At 43.3% G+C, this 26527-nt stretch overlaps 1 long non-coding RNA gene across 2 annotated transcripts; it reads left to right on the top strand.

The window, feature by feature from the left end:
- On the top strand, positions 1–26295 carry LOC137522720 (uncharacterized). Of its 2 annotated transcripts, none has more exons than XR_011022417.1 (3): positions 1–182; positions 23497–23599; positions 26213–26295. It is a non-coding gene; the product is annotated as an uncharacterized lncRNA (long non-coding RNA). The 2 variants fall into 2 exon arrangements; XR_011022416.1 differs by having other exon boundaries at positions 1–186.
- The last annotated feature ends 232 nt before the right edge of the window (positions 26296–26527 follow it).

The following is a 26527-nucleotide window of genomic DNA, read 5'->3' as shown; positions in this document are numbered from 1 at the left end:
GCCTCCCCCGCCGGCTCATCGATCCGCTCGCCTTTCATGTGACCGGCGCTGTGGGAGCCAGGCTTCCTGGAATCAGCCCAGAGAGGGTCAGAGCCTTACCGGCCGCAGCGCTTCCAGGCACCGACACATGGACTGGGACCCCTGCACTGCCAGGGACAGCTGTCTAATCACTAGCTCTCTCTGTAGGTAAAACAGCGGGGCTTTGACTCAGAATATCATTTATTATACACGCCGCCATACAGCTGATGCTGCGTGTGCAGCTCCTAATTCAGCTCTATAGTCAAGCCGTACGCTAAAGTCTCAGCAGCAGATAAAGACCACACACTATAGCTGCACTACAAATCTCAGCATACTGAATTACGCATAAGACTTGCTACATAGATTTTCCACACTGCATTTTTCTTTGAAAAAAATATATATACAGTATTACACACCTGTATTTTTTAATTTATTTTTTGCTGTGTTTTTGCATAAGTTCCTATTTCGTGCAAAAGAAGTAGTGGCGTACCTAGGGCATTGGACACCCGACGCTGGGTATTATAAGACCCCCCCCCCCTTGAAAAAAAAAAGAAAGGAGCGAATTTGGCATACTAAGCGCGCCACATCAGGTAATGTCAGATATAGGTGCCACCAGTACAGGTATATAGTTTCCCCAGTAAAGGTAGTATAGTTGCTCCCATTATAGGTAGCTAGTATAGTTGCCCCAGTAGTATAGGTAGTATAGTTGCCCCTAGTATAGGTAGGTTAGTTGCCCCCAGTGTAGGTAGTTTAGTTGCCCCCAGTTAGCTATACTATACTACCTTCACTGGGGGCAACTATACTAGCTATACTGGACCCCAGTATAGCTAGTATAGTTGCCCCCAGTGAAGGTAGTATAGTATAGTTGCCCCAGTATAGCTAGTATAGTTGCCCCAGTATAGCTAGTATAGTTGCCCCCATTGAAGCTAGTATAGGTGCCCCCAGTGAAGCTAGTATAGTTGCCCCCAGTGTAGGTAGTATAGTTGCTCCCAGTATAGCTAGTTTAGTTGCCCCCAGTATAGCTAGTATAGTTGCCCCCAGTGAAGCTTGTATAGGTGCCCCCCAGTGAAGCTAGTATAGTTGCCCCAGTATAGCTAGTATAGTTGCTCCCAGTATAGCTAGTTTAGTTGCCCCAGTATAGCTAGTTTAGTTGCCCCCAGTATAGCTAGTTTAGTTGCCCCCAGTGAAGCTAGTATAGTTGCCCCCAGTGAAGCTAGTATAGTTGTCCCAATATAGCTAGTTTAGTTGCCCCCAGTATAGCTAGTTTAGTTGCCCCCAGTATAGCTAGTATAGTTGCCCCCAGTATTGCTAGTTTAGTTGCCCCAGTATAGCTAGTTTAGTTGCCCCCAGTATAGCTAGTTTAGTTGCCCCCAGTTTAGCTAGTATAGTTGCCCCCAGTATAGCTAGTTTAGTTGCCCCCAGTGTAGGTAGTATAGTTGCCCCCAGTGAAGCTAGTATAGTTGCCCCCAGTGAAGCTAGTATAGTTGCCCCCGTATAGCTAGTATAGTTGCCCCCAGTATAGCTAGTTTAGTTGCCCCCAGTATAGCTAGTATAGTTGCCCCCAGTATTGCTAGTTTAGTTGCCCCCAGTATAGCTAGTTTAGTTGCCCCCAGTGTAGGTAGTATAGTTGCTCCCAGTGAAGCTAGTATAGTTGCTCCCAGTGAAGCTAGTATAGTTGCCCCAGTATAGCTAGTATAGTTGCCCCCGGTATAGCTAGTTTAGTTGCCCCTAGTATACTAGTTGCCCCAGTATAGCTAGTATAGTTGCCCCCAGTATAGCTAGAATAGTTGAGGCCAGTGTAGCTAGTATATTTGCCCCCAGTATAGCTAGTATAGTTGCCCCAGGAGGGGGAAGCAGCGCCAGAAAGAGGGGCAGTGGGGACAGTGGTGGGGAGGGGGGCCAGAACCCCCTCCCTCACCTGGGACCCCTCCTTCTGCCTCTCTCCCCTCCATACAATATCAGCAAGTGCAGGCTCAGCAGGCGGCTGTTTGGTTTCACAGCTAGTGAAGAACAAGGACACGGGCCTAGCTAATGCTTTACCTACTTATCTGCAGCAAGTCTGACCCTGCTCTCACCAGGTTTGTTCTCACAAGTAATTACCAGTGACTACTAGTGATTCAAATGAGGCTTAAGTGGCGCAGGTGTGCGACGGGGATACAAGTGGTTATTTACCCATAATTCCGGCATCCGCCCTGCGTTCCAAACAGCTTGCACGTGTCCTATTGGTCGCGTTGCAAGCCTCACACCGGCGCACTTCCTCCTTCCGGCTTGTTTGGAATGCGGGGGGGGGGGGGGGGTGGGGTGGGTAGACAGCGAAATTATGGTTAAATAACCTCTTGTATCCCTGCCGCACACCTGCGCCAATTAAGCCTCATTTGAATCACGGGTAATCACTCGTGACTACTCGTGAGAGCAACCCTGGCTCTCACTAACAGTCAGCAGCCAGCAGAGAATGAATCCAATATGGCCACCGCAACTGCTTTTTGATGGGGGGGGGGGGGGATCCAGGAAGGGGTGCTAGCTGATAGGCTGCCATGTGTATGCTGATTGTGAGGTAAGGGGTCAAAGTTTAGCTCAATGATGATGTATAGGGGGAGATCGAACACGCCAAATGTTCGCTGCTAATGCGATCAGCCGATGTTCGCAGAATACTGTTCGTTGGTGAACTGTTCGGGCCATCTCTACTGTTTATAAGTGAGGAGTTGTTAAAGTCAATACAACCAATTAACACTTTTTCCCCCTGTTCCTTGAAATATAAGAACTAATTTGCAGCCCAGTAACCAGCCCAACACCCTTGAAAACGAGGTGTCTGCCCACCCTCATTACTATACCGTATATACTTGGGAGGTCAACGACACAGACTTGTAACTTTGCTTGGTTGAAATATAATGTCATTCTTCAACACACAAAATGAGAATGATGTCATTCAAAAACTCAGTTCCATGGGATGCAGTTACCAGAGTGTCAAATTAACTTTGACTATGGTACACGCAGTTGAGTTTTTAGGGGCGTTTGTCTACGCCGCAAATTGTGCTGCAAATCACCCCAGGGACTGCTGCACAAACCGCTGGCCTAAGGCCTAAAGCCTAACTGACAGATAAAAAGTGATATCCTCAGCACCCAACCATGCCCCTTCACTAATCTAAAGGTGGCCACTAATGATCCAATCTTTTTCATCCAATCTTACCATTTCTTACCATTTCCAATCTTACCTTTTCTATGTAATATAAGGGACTGCCTATATTATCTGTTGAAGTATATTTACTCAGTTTACTCTTCTACTACATAGATTTAGAAAGATTGGATGAAAAACATTTCATCTTTTTCATCCAAAGATGCTACCAAAGAGGTCAGTATTTTATTGCAGTAGCAGTTTAGTAAGGAGAACTGGACAGAAATGGTACTCAGCATATTGCCGAAACAAAAACATATCAGGTGAGGAAATCTGTCGGTGGATCCCTGAGGAGAAGGCCAATGGCGCTGGTGGACATTTGTACGACTTTAGATTTTTGGATGGAATGATCCATATCTGATCATATGACTATACTGTATTTACTGTCACACTGTGCGTTATCCATGCATTGTGTTGCATGTTTATGCATGCGTTTTGAGAAAACACACTGCATGCAGTGTGTTGCGATGCAGCACCCCATTACATTTAAACGCACTGAACGCCTTGTGAATGTCACGTATGTGGTGCATTACAGTGCAGCAAGCCACGTTATAATGCTTCCTTTAATCTGCACTGCAACGCATCACTTTGACCATAGCTTAAACCTTAGTTGCCTTGGTAAATCCAAACAGCTGTAGTAAAATTGCAACAAAAAAGCTTGAGTGCTGCAATAAAGTACTTACCTTATATACTCGCATACAAGCCTAATTTGTCAGCACAAAAATGTTCTAAAAAGTTACCCCCTTGGCTTATATGCGAATCAGTGGAGCAGAACGGATGGTGGAGCAGATTTTGTTACTGGCAGAGGAGCATAAGGATCGTGCACTAGTAATTCTGCTCTTGCCAGCTGGCTCTCTGCTGTGTCTGTGTACCCCAACCCATGCAACATGGTGTGCAGAGTGCGCTGCTCAAGACTACCTGTGTCCCCTGCCTTATAGAGCGGAGCGTGCAAGCAACGTGTCAGCAGTGCAATGATCAGGGATTCTTCCTATGTGGCAATCGCTGTGTCTCTTATATATGACACCATCTAGTGGCATCTTGAAAAACAGCTGTATCATCCTTGGGGCACTTCTGGCTACTGTGGAGGAGGCTATATTGGGAAGGGGGCTTATACACGAGTCAATCACGGTTTACTGGTTTCTGAGGGAAATGTGGGTACCTTGGCTTATACACAGGTCAGCTTATATGCGAGTATACGGTAGCCTTCCGTCACACACAAATCCTTGCTATTTGCACCTTTACAATTGTTCACAGGGTCTCCCTCCGCCTCTTCTGTGTTCTCCTTCCAAGTGATTGGAATCATATTCCCATGGTATAGACATCGGCAGAAGAATAGGATTTAGGGAGAATCCATCTTAGTTAGGAACTATAGATTTTAACTTAAAAACAGAATTGAACACTCACATCCTGGGTCCTATTGGAGCCGGTATTAGTTACAACACCTTGCACTACATCCAGTACATAACATTTTTTATACTGCTTATACACATTAACACATTCCTGTATTGTACACGTAACTAGTGGTGAGGCATGCTGTCATAAATGGGGCTCTCCAGAGTCACCAATTATAACAAGACTTTCATACCTTTTCTCGTCTTTTTCACTCTTTGCCATGTCTTTTCCTACCTACTTGACTGGCCTCTGCACCAATGCAGACACTAGGCAAGATATCTTGTGGGAGGATGTGCTAGGTAATTAATGCAGTAGTCATATTTTCAGCTGGCTTTAGGTACCTGCTAAAGATCAACTGAGAACTGCTAGAGGTAGCCATCAAAAATGCTGAGATGGTAGGCCAGCAGATCATGCAGTAATCCACTGCAGAACTGCTTTAAAAATAAATGTGTTCATACAGTATAATCTCGCTATAATAAACTCAGATATAGTAAACATTCGGGTATATTAAACTACCTTTCCAGGTTATGACCAATCTCCATCATAAGTCTATGGGAGCAAAGCCTGGTATAGTAAACCCGGATATAATATAACTTCTGTTATAGTAAACATGTTTTTTTGGCCCCTACGTGACACTGACTCTGGAGATAGTAAAAAGTGGGAGGTGCATGCATCATACGTCGCTGCAATTCCCGCCCGCGGAGGTAATAGAGCCAATCACAGGAAGCTGCTGCCTCTATTCAGTGACAGCTGCAGTTTTAAGGAGCCCTGGATACTGTACCAGCAGTTTGTCCAGCATGGCTATGCAGCTCTAAGGTATACATAACCTTGTGTCCACCAAATGTGCAAGTGCTTGTACTGTACCTCTTATAGGAGCACAGAGTTGCTCCTTTGCAGCAGAGAATGTACCACGGCATGCTGGGTAATTTCTAGGACAATTTCTGATGTAGTAAACTCCTGATATAGTAAACCACTTTTCCCTGTCCCTTGGAGTTTACTATAATGAGATTATACTGCACCATGTTATGGAAGAGAATAAGGCCTAACTATATTATGGGATGTCTGGCAGCCTACCACAAAGCCAAGCGCTGCCTGCATTCAGTTGCTGGATCATGTTTGGATGTTGTCTATATTGTGCTGCGTGTATTGCATACATTTGCAAGGCCATGGTATAGTATACTACAATATACTCTTTGTGTATATCTATACAAACTGGCGTAGTATCATTAGTTGCTTTGGTGTAGTATCAAGACTTTTGCGTTAGGTTTGTGTGAAAGATTGGACACTCTGAGCATTTCTTGTTGATCGCTTCTGCCTTCTGGCCCTTTTGGCTCTGGTGTACATCAGCACCATGACATTCAAATCTGGCCTCTGAATGACCCTTTTCATGGCAGGATCAGCAACTGGGTGACTAAAACAGATGGCTAAAGAAGCTTTCTGCACCCTGTCCACTTCCTGGGCTCCCTATACTCTGCATTTATCTGACTCTATGAAAAACAGACAGTTCATGCAACAGGCCCAGCCTTATGCCCCATACTCACGGGCTACATTTGTGGCCTGTCGCTAGCACACGGGAGCGTGTGCGCGACAGGCCGGCGACAGCTCGTCGCCAGGTCCCCCCGCATACACACGGCGGAGGGCCCTGGCAACTGATGCGAAGGTAGCTGTCAATGATGTTCCTCCCCCCATCGGAAGCTCAGGGTATTCCCTGCTGGTTGCTGTCGCTAGTCCGCATACCCACGCGGACTAGCGCCAATTGCGGCGGCAACTGTCGCCAGGCGATTGACCGCGCCAATCGCCTGGCAACAGCAGCGACGAGCGACGGTTCGGGGTGCGCGCCCGTGTGGCGCCTCATACTCACGGGAGACCTGTCGCCGCAACACGCGTGTGCTGCGTGTTGCGGCGACAATTGTAGCCCGTGAGTATGGGCCATTAGTTACCAAATTTAAAAAAATCATCCAACTCCGACTTCTCAGTTTATGAAACCTCAGACTCCAGGTACCCAAAAATTGCTCCATAGCCCTGGTCAACATGGATTACACACTTTGATGTAGGGGTAATATTTTTCAGTACAAGTGCAACATTTTTATTTTGTAGTTTCATAAAATGATCCCTTATATCAAAGAGTCCTGAACACACATATATAACCGGTGGGTGAAATCAAGTAAATGTATGAGTAAGTTCCCAGGTTCTAGGAGAAAAGCAAGGCATTGGAACGAAAAACAATATAAATGAGAGGAGCAAGTGCAATGTACATAGTGTTACTAGAGGGGACTGAACCCAAGACCTAGTTCACACTGCAAAATGAAAATGCTTAGCAATTGCAATTTTGCAAAGCAATTTTCAGAGCGATTTTTAAAGGAATGCATTTTTGCACATTCCTTTAAGAAAAATCACTCTAAAATAGTACAGGCAGCACATTTTTCATTTTGTCAAAATCGAAACTCTGCCGTGAGAACACCCTAATAGGGTGACACTGCTGTAGCACTTTGCTGATTGCTGATGATTGGCAAACTGAAAGCAATCGCTCACAGTGTGAACCAGCTCTACACTCCAAGCCACCATAATAGCCACTTAGCTATTGTGCTACCAGATCTCTGCATAACTCTAGCCAAGTGAAAAGAGTCTGTGGAACTACACCTTCATGTCACATGATTTTACTCAGCACTCTCTTCTGCACTACTATTTACTGGCAAAGCTGTATGTCTGGACAGTAGTGGAACCAGTGAAAACGCAGACTATGATTTTCTTTGGCTCCAGTTCAAGGATTCAGACAATTATTCTGGCAGTTGTATGGATTAAGCTAGAGGGCAGCCAGGGAAACAAACTGAACACAGGCATAAAAATTAGAGCCAGTCTGTAGTTTTTTTTCACTTAGGTTTCGAAATAACACTTGCGTAAATGCTATGATATGGACGGTTTACTGTAATAGTCACTGATCTGCTGCAACACAGAGGTTAAATTATTGTTATAAAAATTATGATGCACCAGTGAACATCGATATAATTTCTGCGATTAATCAAATTTTAATTAATGACCTCTGGAAGCGGGACTCAGTGAGAGCTGTGCGGGAAGATGAGATTTTTCAGAGCAGCAGGATGTCAGTCCCATTGGCTGTACACAGAAGATTACCGTGCTCCTTTTGGATGCAGTTATAAAATCTTAAAGACTTTGTAGACAAAAAATGTGTGGCCCATCGAGTGCTGGGAAACTATAAGTCCAACTTGCTGGGCCAGCGACTGCTAGGTATGCTGCTATGATAAGCTACTAATTTAGTGGAATGTAACTGCATACTAACTTGTAAATAATTATATTATATATTATTTAATATTGTTGTCAGGGCCTTGTTGATTCTGGGATTTGGTGGTGGACTTATGGCTGGAATACACGGGTCGATCCGGCAGCCGACTAGCCGCCAAATTGACTCCCGCCACGTGTGCGCGCGGATCGATTACCGCTCGTCCCCGCCGGCGCTTTCTTATCAGCGCTCGATTCCCTGTCATTGTCCGCCGGCGGGGATCGAGCGGGCGCGGGTCGAGCGGCTTGATTGGGCCAGCTGAATATTATCAGCTGGTCGATACACGGTACAGAAACGTACTGTGTATCCCCAGCATTAGACTCTCCTAGGGTGTGGCAGCTGAGGGATCATGGGTCATCACTAGCAACCCACCCCTACTGGGTGGTGGCCACCGGGTCATGACCCCTAGGATTGCCCTACTGGTGATGTAAAGAAGAGGAAGAGGTGAACCCTACAGTGTAGGGGAGCAAGCAGGACATTACTGGCAAGACTGACTGACAGGACTAATGTGACGAACTAACTGGACTAGCAGAATGAGGATGAAAGGACAGGACTGACCTGGCGGGGCTGACTAACAGGACAGGTGGGACCAACTGGCAGAATGGACAGACAGGATAGGCTCTTGCTCTCTACCCGGCAAGAAGGACGCTGTACTGAAAGACTTCTGTAGGTGGTTTTGGAGGATGCAGCAGGACACCAAGACCCTGATGCTGGGAGGATAAGCGTGGATTGTACTTGGCACAGGTACAAAGTCATTTCCAACCATTTCTGAAAATGCATTTTTACTGTGCTTAATTCCATTTTTTATAATGAATGCTAAAAATCTGTCCAGCACTAATTAGGGCATATTATAACTGACAACCACCTCTAGAAGGCCATGTCTCACACATAAAGTTCTGGGACTCCTGAATATGTTTGTTAGAAGCATTCATGCAGAAAGCCTCTGGCCATTTAAAATATGCACAATAAATAGGAAAATCAACCCCAGATATTGTGCGGCAAAGTCATTGTACACACATTACTATGGTGTAGAGGTCCACTCCCATAAATGGTCTGGAACCAGACATGCTATGGTCTTTACCTGTTGTGGCACCCCTGGCAATTGTAATTTGTTCAACGTATTGATCAATTCCAAACCAATTTTTACTACGTTCAGATGCGTTTCACAAAGTTCATGAAAAACTGTATAATGCATGTTCTTTTGGGAACAATAAAACACATTTCTCATATTAGACATGTTTATTGTATTGTTAGCTCATGCCTGCTAGAGTGGCAAGATACACCAAGGTGTGATGACCTGTTTAATACAGGCATTAAGAGGTTCCTCATAAACATCTGCTGGCATGGACTTTTTTTTTTGATTATTGTTTGAACAGAAAGAACCCAATTAGATAAACATTAACACAATCAGAAGTTTCAAGGAGAAGCTTGACCGGTAGGCAAAGGAAGGTGTGACAGTCATTCTACATTTGCATGTGTTGACTTCACTTGAACTGAATGTTTCAAGATCACCAGCAACACCTAGGGCACACGCACCTTCTGTTTTAGACACTGTTTTTAACCACTCTGTGACTACCTAACCCCGATTGGTGGCCACAGAGTCGCTCCCCCAGGACCACCTAACGCCGATTGGTGTCAAGTCCTGGGGGCGGCGATTAACAGGGAGCACTTGCACGCATGCTCTGTCATTCCCTGCTGAGACACGGAGCAGAACTCTGTGTTCAGCCTGCCAGCCAGGCTTTTTGACAGGCTGTAAAAAAGAAAAAAGCCGTTGTTTACATTGTACAGCGCTGCAATTTCCTGCAGCGCTGTATCGGGGACAGCTCTGTCACTGAGCTCTCCACTCGAGTGGCTCAGAAAGTGATCGCCTCTCATAGGCCGATGCCTATGAGAGGCGATCACACTGATTGGCTCTCAGGGGGGAGGGAGGAAGATCATTTTTTTTTTAAAAGAACATTTTTAAAAAAATAAAAAAAAAACTTTATAAATTAATAAAAAAAAAAAGCCTGCACCAGCGATCAGAGCCCACCAACAGAAAGCTCTGATGGTGGGCAGAAAAGGGGGAGGGGGAGATTCATTTGTGTGCTAAGTTGTATGGCCGTGCAGCACACTGTTAAAGCTGGGGAGTGTAAGCCTGTGGTCCTTAAGTGGTTAAGAGTTTAGCGTTATTATAAGTGTAACTTTCCTTTTGTAAAGAATTTGTTTAAAGTGTGATCCGAGCGGATGGGGCTGGAGGAAGCCCCAGGTATGTATAAATATTTTTATTTATTTGAGCTCTGGTTTTTTTTAAATATTTTCACTCTCGACACACGGCTTAACACTTTCTTATTTGTAGATAAGTACTTTCAGCCCTTGATAATGACATACAGCACTGTTTCTCACACCAATGCTCAAGGCCAACCAACAACAGTCCGTGTTTTGTGGAAATCCACAGGGGTAGTTAATCGGGACTGCTGAAGCACTAATTACCTCACCTGTGAATATCTGAAACATTGCTAACAGCTGTCCCTCTTTCGGAAGGACGGCCCCTCTTTGGGAACCCAATCCCTCTGTTCCTCTTTCTTCCTCATTTGTCCCTCTTTCTGGACTGATGTACAGATCTGTGTAAATATTGTTTAATTGAAAAAATTGTTTAATTGACTCTAAACTTTAGTCACATCCTTTAAATGTATATATTTCTTATTTTCACATGTTATTATGAAGGAAAATGAACCAGAATATAAAGTACCAGTGTGGTTTGAACTATAAAACAATGTACCGTATATTAGTAACAGACTTGACCAGCGCTGCATACACTTGTGTGTGTGTCACTCCCACCACCAGCACTTAATGGAGAGCGACTCCCCCATTAAGTTGGACCACTAATCACAATGGTCTAGTGCGCACAAAGGCTCCCCTCGCCTATATGTGTTGCTCCACTTTTGCTGCAGCCACCAGTAGTGAATGAAATCCTAGGTAGTTCCACTTTAAAAGTTTCCTCAAATGAAAAACATAAAACTCATAGCGCAACACTGTATAAAATTCTAAACTTTTATTCCAGTTATGCACTTACAAGCTCCAGGGATAGAGTTTTTCCTGCGGGCTCTCCAAAACTCTATGCGCTACCTATCCCTGGAGCTTGGAAGTGCATAACTGGAATAAAAGTTAAAAATTTTATGCAGTGTTGCTAGATGAGTTTTATGTTTTTCATTTGAGGAAACGTTAAAAAGTGGAACTACCTAGGATCTCATTCACTACTGGTAGCTGCAGTAAAAGTGGAGCAACACATATAGGCGAGGGGAGCCTTTGAATGCACTAGACCATTGTGATTAGTGGTCCAACTTAATGGGTGAGTCACTCTCCATTAGGTGCTGGTGGTGGGAGTGACAAACACAAGTGTATGCAGCGCTGGTCAAGTATGTTATTAACCACTTCACCACTGAGGGGTTTTACCCCTTGAACAACAGAGCAATTTTCACCTTTCAGCGCTCCATCCATTCATTCGTCTATAACTTTATTATTACTTATCGCAATGAAATGAACTATATCATGTTTTTTTCACCACCAATTAGGCTTTCTTTAGGTGGGACATTATGACAAGAATTATTTTATTCTTAATGTGTTTTAATGGGTAAATAGGAAAAAATGTGGGAAAAAATATTATTTTTCAGATTTCGGCCTTTATTGTTTTTAAATAATGCATGCTACTGTAATTAAAACCCATGAAATGTATTTGCCCATTTGTCCCGGTTATAAAACCGTTTAAATGATGTCCCTATCACAATGTTTGGCGCCAATATTTTATTTGGAAATAAAGGTGCATTTTTTTCAGTTTTGCGTCCATTCCTAATTACAAGCCCGTAGTTTATAAAGTAACAGTGTTATACCCTCTTGACATGAATATTTAAAAAGGTCAGCCCCTAAGGTAACTATTTTGTTTTTTTTTTATTGTATGTATTTTTTTTTTTTAATAACAAAAAATAAATAAATTGGGGAGTGTGGGAGGTAATGAGTTAATTTATTGTGTAATACAATGTATTTGTATGTGTAAAATTCTTTAGGGTGTAGTTTACTATTTGGCCACACAGTGAGTCTGTTTACATGCGACCTGTAAGCGTCCGGAAGGACGCTTACAGGAAGCAGTAGGAGGCTGGGAGAATCACAATGATCGCGCTGTTTCTAATAGAAGCAGCGGATCATTGTGGGGGCTTAGATCAACGAACGGGAATGGATTTTCCCGTTCATTGATCTCCGGGCGAGCAGGTGGCAGCGTGCACGAGCGGCGGGAGCGCAGACAGCGGCGGTAGCGCGGAAGGTACGGATTTCTCCGTCCCTGGGGGTTAAAGGATGGAAAAAGGGACGGAGAAATTCGTACCGCCGGGGGTAAAGTGGTTAATATTGATTGAAAGGACTAACTCACCTATTTTTGACTACAGCGAAGCTTAAGTCGCCGATTTGGGACTTTTTTTGTGTTTTTAGTGAATTGGAAAAGGGTTTATGACATTTAACTGGACTGATTCAATGTTATACCTCAAATGACCCGCAGTTTGAAGTAGCTGCTGAGTGATTAGAGTTCTACTATAGTATATTTTATTCTATGCGTTTGATACAATAAGATTTGGAACGTTACTCTCAGACCTCTTTTACATTGGTATTTTGACATATTGAGTGCAGAGCTGAACCAGCTTATGCTGGAATTGAAGTGAATGTACCATATATACTCGCATATAAGCCAACCAGCGTATTAGCCGAGGTACCTACTTTCCCAACAAAAACCAGGAAAAAGAGATTGACTCACATATAAGCTGCCTCCCCAATATAGCCACTTCCACAGTAGGCAGATGTGCCCCCAGTACAAGTCAGTTTCCCTTCACCATAGCCAGATGTAGCCAGATGTACTCAAAATGATGATACAGCTGTGTCTCAAGATGCCACTAGATGGCATCATAAATATGAGATACACAGGAAGAATCCCTGGCTATTGCACCACCGAAACATTGCTTGCACTCTACGCTCTATAAGCCAGAGGACACAGGTGGTCTTAAGCAGCACACTCTACACACCATGTTGCAGTTGATAGGGGAAACGGACACAGCAGGGAGCCAGCTGGCAAGAGCAGGATCACTAGTGCACGATCCTTACACTCCTCTGCCAGTAACAAAACCTGCTTCACCCCCCATTCTGCTCCACTGACTCACATATAAGCCCGAGGGGGGTAACTTTTCAGCACATTTTTGTGCTGAAAAATTAGGCTTATATGCGAGTATATGAGGTATTTTTCTTATGCAGTCTTTATGGTATGCGTGACTAGAGGTGTGCAGAGGGCATGATTAGGGGTGTGGCAGGGGCATGGCATAAGTGTCTCTCTTTCTTATCTCAAAAAGTTGGAAGGTATGCTGAAGTTTTCTGCAGAACATGTACTGTTAGTGGGCTTTGAGGACATGCTTGGGAAACACTGATCTACAGTATATTTTAATTGCTTGAATTTTGTTAAAGTTACATTTTTTTAGTTCCATTTACAAAATTAAAATTATATATTGTTTCAAGATCCATAGAGGAAACCATCTTGCAGCATGTCATCAGTTTATACTGAAACACCTGGGTTCACACTATGCCGTAGCAGTACCAGGTCTGTATTGTACTGATGAGCTGTACCACTCCAGAGTTCATTGCAGGGTCCACTGCCAGTCTTTAGCAGATGTATGCCATTTATCTGATGAGTGGCAACAGAATCTGCTGTCCTGAAAAATTGTACTGCCGAAATATATTTTGTAGCTGTCTACTAAGGACACCACAGCAACTAATTACATACAGGAAAGGGCCCATAGGAAAGCATTGACACTCTCTGCTTGTCGATGTGTCCACTCTGTCAGTAATGTGAAAATATAATGTAGCAATGTATTTCCCATCCCACTCAGGGTGTGCACTCTTGCAAAGTGTAGATGCTGTACAAACAACTGCAGCTGCATCCCTTATGAGACTAATTACAGAAATAAAACAAAAAAACATAAATTTTGAGATGATGCATGTAAAATATATTTAGGAGTTTAGGTGGTGCTCAGAGCCTGCAGAAGGTGTTACTGTGGTACACAAGTGGGCAGTGTTTGTGAAAGAGCATGCTATCCATGTGCTGTGTCTGCATGTGGACGGGCAACTTCTATAGCTTCTGGGTCGACTTTATTTACTTGTAAAATTGTTCTATGGTTTATTTGTCTTGCTTTACATTGGTCAAGTGTTCCTAAGCAGAGCATGTTTCTTGGACTGAGACTAGACTTGTCAAAGTTCTCAAAGAGTTAATAGTCCTACCCCTTCACTGTTCCTGGCTCACCTTCCATTGCTATGCAGACATGATTATGAACTGATTGCTAACAGAAAGCTGCCCCCCTAAGCCCTGTATAATATGGACTGTAACACAGACTATTAAGAATGACATGTTGGCCTGATAAAAATCCTTTCCCTCCACACTTCTCACTAGGGACGCGCTCAGTCATGATGGATATTATGTTGTAAATTAGCCTAATTCGGCTTTATCTAATTAACTACCAATCCATAGTCGCTCTTCCCTGCAAATACAAAGGTACTGCAGCTTATCACATTCACTGGGTCTGCTTTCAGTGTAAACAAATGGCAGTCAAAAATCAGATTTGCTTTTTCAGAAAGTGGCTAAAGGTATGTATGGATTATGTATGGACTTGAAATAAATGTTGCCTGGTCTGACTTGCCTAACCTCCCTGGCGGTTCATTTCTGTCTGGATTTATGAGCCTAAAAGCGGTACATTTTTTTTCAAGAATTTTAGCAACCAATTACATTTTTAGGCCTCCAATTCCATAACTCACCAAAATATATCAGAATAAAAACCTGGTAGACATTCTGCATATACTGTAAATAAAAGACTAGAACATTGTTGAAATAATTAAATTTATCAATATAGTGAAAAAATAGCAAGATTGTACAAATAAGGCAGCGGATTATTCTACAGTATGTACATGTATACCTAATACACCTTCTGCGTATGGTATATTTTAAAGCAGGGAACGGCACAGAGGCCAACATCACAATCAAGGCAGTAGAATCGTGATTCCCTTCTGACTTTTTTCCCTTTCTCATCAGCCTTTGAGCAGCAAACAACACATGTCCTGGTTGGTGTATTTTTTGGGGGGAGTGGGTGGGATATACTCCATGAAGTGACAGCCAGTGAGGCACTCCGGGTTCACAATGTAGGAGGCACAACACCCAACTCTGACATCTGCTGCGGTCTGATATTGCAGGAAGATGCATTCACACATCTTCCAGATAAAGTCTGCGTGAGTTACTGGCCTGTCACTGCACTGCTTGTAGAGGATATGTGCATTCCACAAGCTTTGCTCCAGGAGATGGCGAAAGATCCTTTTACAATACTTTTTCTGCTGTTTCCGTACAGCGGCGTAAAAAGTAATCGCTTGGTTGGCTCTGTCCACATCACCCATCATGCAATTGTAGTCCACCACGACCTGAGGCTTTTGAATGTCTTTACCTCCTCTTGTTCTGGCAGTGACAGTCGAGGTGTCGTGGACTGTACTGAGGAGGAGACAGACATCTTTCTTGTCACGCCAGCGGAGATCCAGCATTTTCCCCTTTTGGCAAACAGCAATGTCCCCAGTTTTCAGCTTTTGTTTGGCAAACGCTAAAGGCATTTCCCGCCTGTTAAGGTAGCCATACATCTAGCGATTCTGATTCAATCAACAAAGTGATTGATTTTATTAAGGAATCGACTTCAGTATGGTTGATTGAAAGCCGATCGACTAGTGGCCCACACACTACAAACGATATCCTTTGCGATTCACCTTCATATTCGATTTGACTGGTGTTGTGTTTCCATGCTCTGGATGCAAAATTCGATTCAGAGTTGATCGAATTACATGTGAACAGCAGCCGATTCCTGTACGATTGACCGATATCTTACATCCAGCTCGATCGACTGAGCTGGTCTATTCGACATGAAATCAGCCACTTTTCATCGATCGTGAACCCTGGAGCACACTAGATTCTTTCTCGATTCTATAAAATGATCAAACTGCATTGTCGATCTTACAGCAAAATCGCTGCCATAGGCATCAGTCCTATTTTGTATGAGGAACTCAAAAGTTCAGGGGAGCTGTAAAAATTATCAGTGGTGACACAATAGCCATTGTTCAGTAAAGGCTCAACCAGAGACAGCACAGAGGATGTTGCCACTCCATAGTTGTTGAACCTGGGGTTGAACTTGGTGCCTTTGCCAGTATACAGTATTGTATTCCATGATTTACTCACTCAGCATGTATGATTTTATACCAAAGGGGGCCTTCTTAGATGCTATGTACTGGACCCAACTCAGCCTCCCCTTATAGGCTAAGTTTTTGTGCAGGGTAGGTGGACTCCTCAAAGGTGTCGTTGTTGCTGCAGTGCAAAAACTTCATGATCAAGAAAAAAAAGGGGTAGCAATTATTTTATTGGTAGACCAATACCATTTCTGCAGGGGCTTCCCCACCACCCCCTGCAAAATAATTAGTTCCGAAAAAGAGCCAAATGTCCTTTTTGGTGGCCGGCTCCCATGTCCTGCTCCTTAAAAAACGCCCTTGAGTAGCAGCCAGTTGTTGGGTGGCACTCGTTTCCTCGACTATTATTTTAATGACCGCATCTGTGAAAAAGAGCTGCAGGTAGGCCAGGGGGTTGTGCTCACAGTCTACCTTCAGACCAGGCTCCCCAGTCAAAGGGAAATGTGGGTGCGCTGGCGGAGGCTAACTAGTGTCAATGGGGCACCAAATGCAGACATCACTGACCTCAATGTGATGGAGTCACTGTGGCTATGCGTTGCTGTCACTCGAGTCCGCCAGTGACTGCAGATCCCTCAAACGCCACCAGCGCTTCCCGTGTGAGACGCCTCCTGGAGGCTGACGCCATAGCAGATGACAGGCAGGCAGAGCTCAGTGCAGGCGGCAGGCAGAGTTGTCAAATGCAGGCAGAGGTCGTGCAGGCGGCAGGCAGAGAGTAGTCGGAATCCAGGCAGAGGTCAGTACAGGCAGCAGGCAGAGAGTAGTCAAAATCCAGGCAAAAATCAGCAACTGTAAGGCAATCAAAGTCCAGGCAAAAATCAGTGCAGGCAGCAAGCAGAGAGATTAGTCAAAATCCAGGCAAAAATTGGTAATGGGTAGGCAGAAAAGTAATCAGATCAGCAGATCTGCAGACTAATTATAAGTGGCAGAGTGCTGTCTGGGAGCGAGCATTCCTTTTGTGTTTGGTAAGTTGAAGGAGTGGTGGAGGCGGATTCCTGGTGGTGGCAGCTCCAGGGCTTGCCTGCACTTCCCTATTGTGTTACATTCTGGTTTGGAGGCCCCGAGTAGTGGCAGTGCTCGGGGCTCCCACCTGTCATGTGCACTAGGGTTTGCAGATAACACACGCACTTAGCTCAGACGCAGCTGGAAATCAAATGGCAACATTGCATTGGATACAAATCCCCTTGTATCCAATACAATGCTAAAGTGGGCCAACTAGTGCCTTAATTTTTATTTCCCTCGCCTCACACATGGTGTCATGCCACCCCCCAACGTAATGCTGCACCGCCGCTCGGTTATCATGAGTGGCCGCCTGGATCCCAGAACAGAGCAAGGTAAAGGGGAACCAGGCGGTTGGAGAGAGAGGCCTAGGTCCCGCTGGCCAGTGCTGATTGCGCACGGGACCCAGGAAAACAGCAGGAGAGGCGGTTTCAGCCAGCCCGAGCTGAGCTCCGGCTTACCGCTCTCAGCTACTGTGACTCAGCCTAAACTCAGCTCGGGATTACCGCCAGGGGGGTTAACCAGTCTTGCACCTAGCATTGGTTGGCTTATAAAGGTCTACACTTTCCAAAAACATGAGTATATTATTCAGTTTAGACCACTAATTGCCAAACTTAAACTGTACCTGAACTGAGGTGACATAATGACTTAAACATGGGTACATGTAGTACCTATCCTATTTTGAGTTTGCTTGTGTTCATTTCTATTTTCTTTAATATTATTATTATTTTTGCATTACAAGAGTTTATCAAACCACTGCTTTTATTTGTGCAAATGAGGCAGTAGAGAAGCAGTCAAATACAGCCATGGCTCTCTTGAGAAGTAAAGAGAAAGCATAATACTTGTATTTATCTGAACATAGACTTCTGAACAACAGAGTGCTGAAAATGTTAATGGTAATTGAAAATAGAGACTTACCATACCTCAGTAGAGGGAAGTCTCTGAACCAGGGGTAGGGAACCTATGGTTTGGGAGCCAGGTGTGGCTCTTTTGATTTCTGAAACTGGCTCACAGTTAAGGGTTGATTCACTAAGCTACACTGCTCAAGCAGCGCAGCTTAGTGTGACAGTGCAAGTAAAATTTTAAAAGTAGGCACACTACTGCTGTAGCTTGCACTACTAATTTACTCATGCTCCGCCCAAAACTAACAGCTGCTCCAACTGTCCCACCCTGGATTCTGTCAGGTCCAGTGACTTTGTAGGACGAGATCCCTGCTCTTTGATTGGCCCAATAGGCTGCCTGTCACTTGCCAAAGTGGGGATCTCGTCCTAGAAAGTGAATCAACCCCCAAGTCAGCTAGCCAATTGTACAAGCTGTTAGTTGGTATTTCTCCTGTCTGGCTCTCGGGGATATTGCTGATGTTGCTGAAAGCCAAGAGAAGCTGAAGACGTGTCTGACACTTTAGCTGCCCGGAGGATCAACTGTATACACATAACCAAGGCAACAGGGACGTGAGCCCTCTGCTGTGCATGCAGGTTGTGCCAGATATTGTATGGCACACACCGAATTACATTTTAAAATATGTGGGGTTTATGGCTCTCTCAGCCAAAAAGGTTCCTGACCCCTGCTCTAGACAGTCCAGAGGCTTTCCCTGATTTTCTTACGCCCCTCTAATCCTGCACTGAGACACTCTGAAATTATTAAACATTGATTTCAAATATTACTTGCGTCCACACTCCCCCTCCATGTATGAATGTAACCACACTGCGCAGATGCAAAGTATGGACCACGCCTCCGCAGCAGCACAAAGTCCTTCTGCTCAGGTGCAAATCCTAATGGAGCCTGCGCAGAGCAGCCATGCTAATACATGGGCGTAGCGCATCCGCAAAGAAGAAGAGGGTCAATGTAGATCGGAGAAGCCTCTGGAGCGTCTAGAGACATCTCTCTGCAGTGGTGCGAATCTAACTTTGTCCTTTGCTTCTAATTTGCTGTAATTATCTGCCCTAGGAGCTAATTGAGCCAGATTCTATTTCAAATGGCTGTTGTTTACACTTCACATTATGACTGCATCTCTTAAACTGAAAATAAGTAATGGTAAAGTTATTTTTACCATTACTATCAAACATACACCTAAGTATCTTATAAGTTTATTTTAAGATCAGGTTTGCTTTGCCATGTACAACCTACCAATCTTGCACCCAAAACAATGTTACCTGATCTCTTGGAATAAAGGGGCAAAACTTTCATGGGGCACTATGGCAAAAAATTGTAACATTTAAAATACATTTAAAAATAAACAAATAAGAAGTAAGTTTTTTTTCCAGAGTAAAATAGCCATAAATTACTTTTCTCCTATGTTGCTGTCACTTACAGTAGGTAGTAGAAATCTGACAGAAGCGACAGGCTTTGGACTAGTCCATCTCTTCATTGGGGGATTCTCAGGGATTTATTTATTTTCAAAAGCACTTTGCCAAAAACCTTATGCCAAAAAACTGTGTAGCGAGCAGGAAAGCTGGCCAGCATCATTGTTTAAAACCTTTTTAGGGAATATCTTTATAAAGAATAAAAGCCTTGCTCAGAATCCCCTATAACCGGTTCAGCACCGCAGTCCGAAAATCTCATGCATCCGAGCAACGTTCACCTCCCATTCATTCGCCTATAACTTTATTGCTACTTTACACAATGAATTGATCTATATCTCGTTTTTTCCGCCACTAATTAGGCTTTCTTTGGGTGCTACATTTTGCTAAGAATTATTTTTTTCTAAATCTATTTTAACAGGAAGATTAAGAAAGAAATGAAAACTATTCATTATTTCTCAGTTTTTGGCCATTATAGTTTGAAATTAATATACGCTAGCGTAATTAAAACTCATGTATTTTATTTGCCCATCTGTCCCGCTTATTACACCATTTAAACGATGTCCCTATCACAATTTATGGTGCCGATATTTCATTTAGATATAAAGGTGCATTTTTTCAATTTGCGTCCATCACTATTTATAAGCTTATAATTTTAAATAATATAATAACATATTCTCTTGACATGCATATTTAAAAAGTTCAGACCCTTGGGTAACTATTTATGTTGTTTTTGTTTTTTTTTAATTGTATTTTTTATGTTTATTTTTAATAAAAAAAGTGTATGTGGGTAATTTTTGGTGTGGGAGGGAAACTGTTAATTTTAAATGTAAAATATATATTTTTTTTAATTAAAAATGAATTGTGGTGCAGTCTACTATTCGGCCACAAGATGGCCACAGTGAAAAAAGTCCTAGATGCGAACGATTTCGCATCTAGGAACTTAAAAGCAGGGGAAATGTTTCCTGGGGGCAGAAATACCGCGCTCTCTGGAGAGAAAGCGTCGGTATTTCTGCGGGGAAGATAGATCGGTGAATGGGAATTATATTCCCATTCACTGATCGGGGGGCTAGCGGCGGGCAGCGGGAGCGCGCGTGGGGGCGCTCCCGATCGCGCGCACGAGGCGGCGGCAGCAGCAGTGCCTATCTGGACGAGGAAGCTCGTCCAGATAGGCCGAACTGGATAAAGAGATGGACTATTCCAAAACCTGTCGCTTCTGTTAGATTTTTACTACTTACTGTAAGTGACAGCAACATAGGAGAAAAGTAATTTAAGGCTCATTTTACTCTGGAAAAAGTATAAAGAATAAAAGCCTTGCTCAGAATCCCCTATGAAGAGATGGACTATTCCAAAACCTGTCGCTTCTGTTAGATTTTTACTACTTACTGTAAGTGACAGCAACATAGGAGAAAAGTAATTTAAGGCTCATTTTACTCTGGAAAAAATGTACTTCTTATTTGTCTATGTTTGCACATATTTTTAATTTTACAATTTTTCACCATAGCGACCCTTTAATGTGTACACTTTTCTCCACGTGGTAGACTCACACAACCAGGAGGCCCAGCTTCCAGGAATCAAATAACAAGTGAGGTCACCAAAACTTCCCCACCCATAACAAGTGTGGCCCCAACAACAACTACTTAGAGTGATCCTCCTTTTGGCAGAAGGAGGATGAGTTAAGACTTAAGACAAAATTACTGAAAACATAATTGTGCATGACTATTTACTCCCCTTGGGGCTTTCACCCTGCTGGGCTGCGCGCGCATCTCTTGTTGGTAGGCGGAGCTCCGCTCCGCCTTCAGTCTCCAAGTGGCGATATAATTACCTTTTACAGCGCTGCGATCTGCAGCAGCGCTGTACTGGGGACAGCCGTGTGACACGGCTGCCCCCCTGGGACATTAGAGAGCGATCGGCTCTCATAGGCAGAAGCCTATGACAGCCGATCGCCAGGATTGGCTGGCTGCGGGGAGGGAGGGAAGGAGGGAGGGGGGAACAAAATAGCCATATTTAATAAAAAATAACAAAAATATTTATTAAAAAAAATATAATGTGCCCAATGGATCAATTATCACTACCCGATATTAAGCTGTATTGAAAAATAAGCAGATAGAATGGCACACAACAATGTACCTGTAATAAAAGTGTGCAGTATCAAAAGGTTATCCCACCCTTCCATGTTTTTCTGTTTAAGTGACTGTATTGGATGTAGTGCAGGGTAGAATCTGAGAAAATAAACGAGGTCCAGTCACTTTCTTTTTAATGAGGAAAACTTGCCACATATTTTTATTGAAGCAAACTTGAATCCAAACGCAGCATTTACCAGATACATAAAGTTTGGGTAGAGACACCAAAAGGTGGGTGCTGGAACAAAAACACAACAGCACAACGGCCATTCTGATTGAATTCTAGGATGCTTGCTCAAGTGAATTCCAGGAGAAGCAACATCGCCAGAAGCAGGGATAATTACTCAGTAGGTACAACCCTATCAGTTGTGCCCACCATCGTTACCACAGGACCGCTTCCCGAGGGTCCACTATCATTTTGTGGTGATGCTTGAAAGATTTAGTCTGATCTGTAACCTTGGTAACCAATGCTTATACAGCTTATCATTGTTATCATTCAGGTTGTTGCGTTACTTCCACCTAACACACCTCATCGCAATGGCTATTAAAGTGAATGGAACATTACACACTTCCTGTGATGCGGCAGAAGTGCTCCAGCTGAAGCTGCTGTGCGTTATTGCACCACATGTGGCACTGGAAGAAATGAAAGTTTCTCAAAGTGCCAACTTTGAATATTGGCTTGTGTGCTGTGCGCATGCGCTGATACTGATTTTCAAATTACATGCTTACTTTCTACCAGTATGCACTGATGAGGATCAAACAATCCGAAACAGTCTGTATGCATGTTGGATTATTATGGCTCTGTACAAATTAACAAGCTGACACATCATTGCATTCCAGCGGTTCTGGAGGTGTGTTTAGCTTCTAAAAGTACAATGGTTAATTGGCATATATTCAGCAGTGATGCTCTGGGAAACATCTCAAGCTCACTCCAACCTGAATTATCGCAAATTCTTTCTGTTAAGAAAGCAAACTTTTGTCTTTCTACCAGTATAAACAGTACTTTTGCACCGTAAAGCATGGCTGCAGAATAGATATGGAAAGCAGAAGGTGCCACAAAATCACAATAGCTAAGCCCCCAAACAACAAACAAACTCTGTAATGTTGCATCATGAATTATTCCAAGACTCTCAGCGTAAGCAATGACAGGCTTTCTGCTATGAAAATGATGTATGGCCGGTAAACATCCTCTTGTAGACCCCCAGTGCCCAAGGAACAAGGTGACCATCTCCAAATACAGTTAAAGCACTGATTAGTATCCAGGGGCATATACCAAAAAGGTTCATTCACAAATGTCACACACACATAAATACACAGACAGAAATGCATTAGATCTAATAGTCCATATTAATCAGTTGGCGGATTCACATTTTAGGCATCTTTACATTTGCTAAAAAAAAACCTTGCACCTAGCTGCATTTTTTTTTCTTCACTCCACTCGAAGTTTTCATTAAAATGTATTGTACTGTGGGCACATAAATGTGGTATTAAAGTGGACCCAAACTAAAAATACAAGATTTCAGCAATAAAATCTATTGTCTAAATTATAATAATAAATAGCAGCCTTTTTTCAGCTGCATGATGACAAATATAAAATATTTTACATTTATTGGAGAAACCCCTCCCTTCCTTTCATATTGCCGCCAAATAATCCGGCAAACTGGTGGAGTAGGTGGTGTCCAGCAAAGGAGGAATTGCTAATGGCTGCCACCTGTATAACCCTAGTTATGCAAAGAGAAGGGTGAAAAGCATGCACTGAAATGCTCATAGGCTTGAAGGAGTGTTTATTTATATTTGTATGTGTCAGAGCGGTGCAACTAAATATTTTGAATTAAAAAATTTTTTGGTTTGGGTCCACTTTAAGTGGCAACATAGTCTTAATTTCTCCCTTTTAGTGTTTCTGAAATAACTTTCTTTATACAGGAGGATGAGGCAGTGCAGAGAGCCGACTACCAATTAGGACTGAATTGACAAGGCAGGAAGCAATGTTTTCTGAGGAATGGAACACCACAGAGACAAAGTAAAGGTATGTATATAATCCTGGCTCAGAAAAGTCATCCAGAGTTCAGGTACATATTTGTCTCCTCAGTTGAGACAAAGAACATAATACCCTGAGAATTTCTAACCTTTCTCCACTTAGCTAAGGCTATGGACTTGATTCCCTAAAGTGTGCTAACAGTTAGCACGCTGGTGAAAAGCCCATTATCACGCCTAAACTCAGTTTAGGCGTGATAAAATAAACTCGCGCGCAATAGCGCAGCACGGTGCGCGCCCAGTGCCCATTAAACCCTATGCGATGTTGCGCATGCACCGGACTTTGCTTTGCGCGCGAGTTTATTCCTCAAAACGGTGCTAACCTACTTAGTGCATTGGTTATCACGCCCAAAAGTCTTTAGGCGTGCTAAGTAGGTTAGCACCGCTTTGTGAATCAAGCCCTATGTATACAGCGTTAAAATGTAACAGCCACATTATAAAGCAAAAAGTCAAATCGCAATGCAAAACCTACGTGATGTTCACAGTGTGGCCGGTGCAGTGCGAATTTAATTGTGTGGCATCCCAACACACTGGATGTAGTGCTTTACTGCATTATGAGTGAGTTAGTAGTGACAGTAAAGCCACTAAACTAAGGCTAAGTATACAGGGAGTGCAGAATTATTAGGCAAATGAGTATTTTGACCACATCATCCTCTTTATGCATGTTGTCTTACTCCAAGCTGTATAGGCTCGAACGCCTACTACCAATTAAGCATATTAGGTGATGCGCATCTCTGTAATGAGAAGGGGTGTGGTCAAATGACATCAACACCCTATATCAGGTGTGCATAATTATTAGGCAACTTCCTTTCCTTTGGCAAAATGGGTCAAAAGAAGGACTTGACAGGCTCAGAAAAGTCAAAAATAGTGAGATATCTTGCAGAGGGATGCAGCACTCTTAAAATTGCAAAGCTTCTGAAGCGAACAATCAAGCGTTTCATTCAAAATAGTCAACAGGGTCGCAAGAAGCGTGTGGAAAAACCTAGGTGCAAAATAACTGCCCATGAACTGAGAAAAATCAAGCGTGCAGCTGCCAAGATGGCACTTGCCACCAGTTTGGCCATATTTCAGAGCGGCAACATCACTGGAGTGCCCAAAAGCACAAGGTGTGCAATACTCAGAGACATGGCCAAGGTAAGAAAGGCTGAAAGACGACCACCACTGAACAAGACACACAAGCTGAAACGTCAAGACTGGGCCAAGAAATTTATCAAGACTGATTTTTCTAAGGTTTTATGGACTGATGAAATGATAGTGAGTCTTGATGGGCCAGATGGATGGGCCCGTGGCTGGATTGGTAAAGGGCAGAGAGCTCCAGTCTGACTAAGACGCCAGCAAGGTGGAGGTGGAGTACTGGTTTGGGCTGGTATCATCAAAGATGAGCTTGTGGGGCCTTTTCGGGTTGAGGATGGAGTCAAGCTCAACTCCCAATCCTACTGCCAGTTTCTGGAAGACACCTTCTTCAAGCAGTGGTACAGGAAGAAGTCTGTATCCTTCAAGAAAAACATGATTTTCATGCAGGACAATGCTCCACGCGTCCAAGTACTCCACAGCGTGGCTGGCAAGAAAGGGTATAAAAGAAGAAAAACTAATGACATGGCCTCCTTGTTCACCTGATCTGAACCCCATTGAGAACCTGTGGTCCATCATAAAATGTGAGATTTACAAGGAGGGAAAACAGTACACCTCTCTGAACAGTGTCTGGGAGGCTGTGGTTGCTGCTGCATGTAATGTTGATGGTGAACAGATCAAAACACTGACAGAATCCATGGATGGCAGGCTTTTGAGTGTCCTTGCAAAGAAAGGTGGCTATATTGGTCACTGATTTGTTTTTGTTTTGTTTTTGAATGTCAGAAATGTACATTTGTAAATGTTGAGATGTTATATTGGTTTCACTGGTAAAAATAAATAATTGTAATGGGTATATATTTGTTTTTTGTTAAGTTGCCTAATAATTATGCACAGTAATAGTCACCTGCACACACAGATATCCCCATAAAATAGCTAAAACTAGAAACAAACTAAAAACTACTTTCAAAAATATTCAGCTTTGATATTAATGCGTTTTTTGGGTTCATTGAGAACATGGTTGTTGTTCAATAATAAAATTATTCCTCAAAAATACAACTTGCCTAATATTTCTTCACTCCCTGTACAGTGATGTGGTGTAACAGCCACAATATAATGCGGGAAGTCAAACCACAATGAACTACTTATGTGATATTCACAGTGTGCCCAGAGCAGTGCCTAACTGGAGCGTGGCATCCATACGCACTGCATGCAGTGCGTTACTGCATTGTGAGTGCATTAACAGTGACAGTTAAGCATACTTTTCATTGACTTTATGCTTCATTGTAAGGGCCTGTTTCCACTACACACAGATTGAATGCAGAATAGACGCAGAAAAACTGACTCCAATGAATTCCTATGGTAAAATCTGCATTAGAAAAATCGTGTTTAGTGGAAACAGGCCCATAATCATTCATTGGAGTCAGTTTTTCTGCATCCATTCTGCATTCAATCTGCGTGTAGTGGAAACAGGCCCTAAGTGACGCAACCCATGCATAACGTGATGCGACTTTTCCATTCTTTTGTGTTCCTGCAGGAAACACAGCGCAACAACCTTTCTGAGAACACAGCCTTAATGTATTACTGGGTATTTGCAATTGAAGTTTTTTTCCAATAAAGATATGCGAGCTGATTTGCCAGAGTAGACCTGATATTGATAATGCCATCTTCTCAACTTCTCTTCTTAAACACTGGTATGTTGGGGTTTAAATTTAAGAGGCGAATAGAAATGTTGTCAGTGAAGACAAAAAAAAATGAATAATATGAGAATTTCTAACTCATCCCCACCGAGCAAAGCGGGTGGTTTCAGTGCACGGTCGCTTAGCGCCACTAGGCACTCCCATAGCAGTTC

The sequence above is a fragment of the Hyperolius riggenbachi genome, chromosome 6 (genome assembly GCF_040937935.1).
Source record: "Hyperolius riggenbachi isolate aHypRig1 chromosome 6, aHypRig1.pri, whole genome shotgun sequence".
NCBI classification, from domain to species: domain Eukaryota; kingdom Metazoa; phylum Chordata; class Amphibia; order Anura; family Hyperoliidae; genus Hyperolius; species Hyperolius riggenbachi.
This window is presented reverse-complemented; position numbering and strand designations above follow the sequence as displayed.